The 4,821-nt window shown below is 35.7% G+C and overlaps 1 pseudogene; it reads right to left on the bottom strand.

Moving 5' to 3' along the window:
* Positions 1–3,130: 3,130 nt before the first annotated feature.
* On the bottom strand, positions 3,131–3,888 carry LOC117023684 (40S ribosomal protein S4-like; annotated as a pseudogene).
* Between the last annotated feature and the right edge of the window lie 933 nt (positions 3,889–4,821).

Genomic DNA, 4,821 nt, shown 5'->3' with positions numbered 1-4,821 from the left:
TCCTTTGTTTTGATGTACTAAGTCAAAATGTAAATATAAAGCGCATTAGAATATGATTCTTTCACACTTCAGTTTTGGAATTGCTTCTTCAGACCACCTTTATCATGAACAAATCTCTTTACCATTTTGACTTGTCTATTCATTTATCATCTCTCATTAATTATAATTTTTTAGTCTTACTGTATCTTTTGAGATGCTCTCCAAAGTAAGCTGCTCTTCCTTCCAATCTTTTTTCATACTCATGACTTTAGCAAAGGAACTGAATATACTCTGTTTCTCTCTTCCACCAGAACCTCTGTCTGAGAATAACCTCTTTCCATGTGATTTGCATCCTGACACCATTTTTACCATCTTTCTCATTGGGGCCACCTGTGAAACGCCAGGACACCTATCCAGTTCCTTCAGTGATTTCAGCTCATGGATCAAATTTTTCATATTCAACTCATTCTCTACCATCATTTTTGAAATCTTAAAAATGCACAGTGAAGACTCTTCTAAAATTGTGGTCTCACTGTTAAATTTTAAAATTACGATAATCTTCACTGTACTTTAGGCAACCAACAAATAACTAACATTAAAATGTCTCTATCAGAAATCTCTTATTTCTTATATGGTCAATTCTGAAATAGTTTTTCTCACTATATACTCATGTCTTTCTTTCACTCTCATTCTCATTAATTTTACTAATGGCGACTCTTACTAACTTGCCTATCACAGATGTTAGGAGTGCTCAGTCTCCTTGTGGCTTCCACTCATGCTTTACCCAATCTAATTTCTATAGACTTTCAAAGCAAGGTACACATGATCCTAGATATTTTTCACCTCTTTTCCTGTAGTTCATATCTTCCAATTGCTGGATTTTGGTGAGTCTACTATCTGTTACCACCAGTATCTATTTTATCATGAACAAAAACAAAACAAAATAAATCTGCAGTATTTTTTCTGGAATTCAAGAAATGTGATATGTCATCCAATCTCTCACCATTATTTTGCGAATTTTACTTGTTGCCTGATGCTAAGTACCCATTTCTTGACTAGTCACCCTCAATGAAGAAAGGGTAGTCCTCTTCCCTCCATTTTTTTTTTACTTTTTTTGACTGTACATATATTTCCCCAGGTCAACTGTGCAGCATCTCGCCTACTGAAGAAGAGCCACAATAAAATATCAGATCTTGTATGAATCTCACCTTGTGCTTTCACCTTCACTCTTGGTTTTCTCCAAACTCTGAGCATGTATTTTGCTTTATACTTGCTAATATCTCATTGCCTCTAAGTCCATCAATTACAAGACTTTGTTCTGTTATAATTGTTCGAGATGATCTTAGATGGTCCCAAAGATCATAAGGCAAAGTCTAGATATAGACATGATGAGGATACATTTATTTCTAAGACATTTAATACAGGATGACGGTAACTAGAACAGCACTCTGTTCTAAAGTAGAAGCCCTACAATTTGTAAAACAAACTCAGAAATTTTTTTTTTCATTATTGGTATCAATGGATGCTGACTAATCAGAAAGAAAATCACTTAATTTATCAGATTCACAGACAGCTTTGTCTTTGGGAACTATTTTATAAAATGTTGATTAAATATTTATAAAATATTTTATAAAATGTTAAATTCTGTTACCTCAGTCCACATCTGAGACAAGGACACTATACTATGTGTCATGTGCATTGCTGAATCAACAGTGAATGGCAGCATTCAGATATATAATACTGCTGAAAGAATGTATGAATGTTAATAGCTTATAACGGCAACCCTGGTTATGATTGCCTTTTGTTCACCATGTAGCTTCTGAATTGTATAGCCTCTCTCAAAACCCTAACCTTCTTAACTGAGAAAATGGTGAGACTAATATAAATTACTGCATGGTGTCGTTGGGAGGATAAATGATTTAATATATACAACATCTTCTAACAGTCCCTATCACCTTGCATGAACACATTCATGATATTATTGCTCACTAAATATTTCCTTGCAGTATTACCTCTAAGCTCAACTGACACTGCTCTCCAAACATCCTAACTAGCTACTGATAACACTATTCTAAGATCTTCCTTTAGTCCTTTTTTATTTATTTTCTGAAGCCTCTGTTGCTCCTTACCAGCTCCTCCTGTTTGTGAGACTTGGGGTTCTTACGTCACTGCACTATACTTGTGGGTATTCTGCCTCTCTATTACACTTTACTAATGCTTATCTTATCTCAGGAGTCTGTCCCTAAATTTACTCTACTTACAAGCTTTTCTCCATGATTTTGAGCTCAGTGTTTCTGTAGATCCGATTATCCTGTAACATGCTTTGTTTTGGCCTAGGCGCAGGCATTGGTGATTTGTAATCTTTACTGGCAGGCCACCCCAGATGAAAAGGTAGAAATGGACTCTTCTCTAAACCATGACTCACCTTCAGTATCTTTTCCTTCAGTTCAATATTCAGCTTAAATGCTTGTTCCATGAAGAATTTTCTATACTTCTACTTTATGTAATCTTTATTTTTGAACTGGATATAGACTGTTTTTTTTCTAATTCAGTCAAATCTTATTTAATATTAATTTGCAAATTTGCCTCCTCTTTCTTTGGAGTTGAGCAGTTTGATATTAATAGTAGAAAATATATTTTACCAATGTATGCCTGGCAAATCCTAGGAGAAGCTTTTTGCTCAATAGACACACAACATAATATGATGGAATGGATTAAAAAGGGCAACCATACTTCTGACGGAAATAATAGTAACAACATAAAAGGCCTGGGGAGGTCTCTGAGATCACTCATACCCATTTGTGGCTCTAGGAAGGACTATAACCTGGAAAAGTATATAATTAAAAGATTTCTACACTTTGTTGTGCATAATATCTAATTACTAATAGGTGAATTACACATTATGTTTCTACTCCCACCTCCCCAGGGAATGATGAAATAAGATCCTCTTCCTTAACTGAAAACTATAAACAAATGAAGTGTCTTACTATGCTCCTCTTTCTTGCCAGTTTTCTTCCTTCTTTAATATTTTATACCCTTTCTTCTTCCTTCCTTCCTCCCTTCCTTCCTTCTGTTCTTTTTCTTTTTATTCTTTCATGCTATATTATCTTTAAGCACAAATATCTTCCAGTCATGTCACCTTGAGATCATTTCACCCAGTGCTCTGTTTGGCCACCAGTCTCTTTTCTCTCTTCTCAGCAACAGTGAGGTGGATACCCTTTCCACGGGTAAGAGAAATCCATGGTTTGTTGCTTTTGCCAGTAACAAAAATGTCGGAGAGTGGGCTGGCAAAGCTGTTGCCATTGGCATCTTTCACATGACCTACTTCAAAAGCATCAGGGTGTCTCTCTCTGTGGTGATCACACCAATTCTTCCCAGGTTAACATCTCTGGTCACCATGAACCAAACTTGAGAAAATCAGTAATTTTGCCAGTCTCCAAATCAATCTGAATGATGTCCTTCACCTTGATGAGGGAGTCAGGGGAGCAGATGGTGCGAGCATCATGGGTCACCAGATGAGGGATTCCTTTCCTGCCCAAAAAGATCTTTCCCACTTTGCACAACTGTAATCCGATGAACAGCAAAGTGACCCTTGGTGTCGTAGATCAGACGGAAGTTCTCTCTGGTCTTGCCGATGCTGATGACATTCATAAAACCAGGAGGGTAGGTGACATCAGTTCGGACCTTGCCATCGATCTTAATGAACCGCTACATGCAAATCTTCTTGACTTCATCTCCTGTTAGGGCATACTTCAGTTTGTTCCTTAGGAAGATGATAAGAGGGAGACATTCTCCAACCTTGTGGGGACCAGTATATGGATGAGGAGCTAACGCACCACTTAGTTTATGCAGCATTTAATGCTTTGAGGCTGCTACACACTTCAGTTGTTTCTTAGGACCAGCAGCCATGGCTGCGCTGGGCATGGAAAGAGGCTATCTTTCCTTGTCTTCCTTCCTTTCTTCCTTTCCTTCCTTCCTCCTTCCCTCCCTTCCTCCCTCTCTCCTTTCTCTTTCTTTCTTTCTTTCTTTCTTTCTTTCTTTCTTTCTTTCTTTCTTTCTTTCTTTCTTTCTTTCTTTCTTTCTTTTTTTCTTTCTTTCTTTCTTTCTTTCTGTCTCTCTCTCTCTCTCTCTCTCTCTCTCTCTCTCTCTCTCTCTCTCTCTTTCTTTTCTTTTTCTTTCCTTCCTTTCTTTCTCCATCCCTCTCTCCTTCCTTCCTTCTTCCTTTTTCTGTTGTTTCTCTTTTCTTTATAATAATTCTTGATTCTAAATACATTGAATTTCATTTATTTTAACAAATTTATACATGCACATGATTTAAAGCATTAGTCATCCTTACATATGTGTTATGTTATGGGCTAATGCACTGAGCAAAACTCTTCTTCAGCTATTTTTTCCTGCTACTTTAATCCTGGCCCCTAAGATAACTTTTATTTTATTATAAACTTACTTATGCATTTGAAATATTTTATTATATCCATCATTACTAGGTATTTGGTAACAAAATAATTTTCCTTGGATGTATACTATACTATATTGCTAACATTTTAATTAAATTGTCTTTAATAGATGAAAAATAAAGGCAAGAACATCCCATTTCGCTGACAGGCTGGTGATACTGTCTGCATATCTGTCTGATGTTTGGAATCTCATGTTTATAATTCAAATATAGAACATTTTAAGGTTTAATTTAGATCCATGCAGAAAACAATATTTCAATTATTATTTCAATGTAAAAAAACACTAAAATTTTTCATATTTGTTCATGGTTTTACTTCCAGTTGTTGATAGGTTATTATGTTATATGATCAATTTAAATATATTTCTCTATATATATTATTATCC

The sequence above is a fragment of the Rhinolophus ferrumequinum genome, chromosome 6, assembly GCF_004115265.2.
Source record: "Rhinolophus ferrumequinum isolate MPI-CBG mRhiFer1 chromosome 6, mRhiFer1_v1.p, whole genome shotgun sequence".
NCBI lineage: Eukaryota > Metazoa > Chordata > Mammalia > Chiroptera > Rhinolophidae > Rhinolophus > Rhinolophus ferrumequinum.
This window is presented reverse-complemented; position numbering and strand designations above follow the sequence as displayed.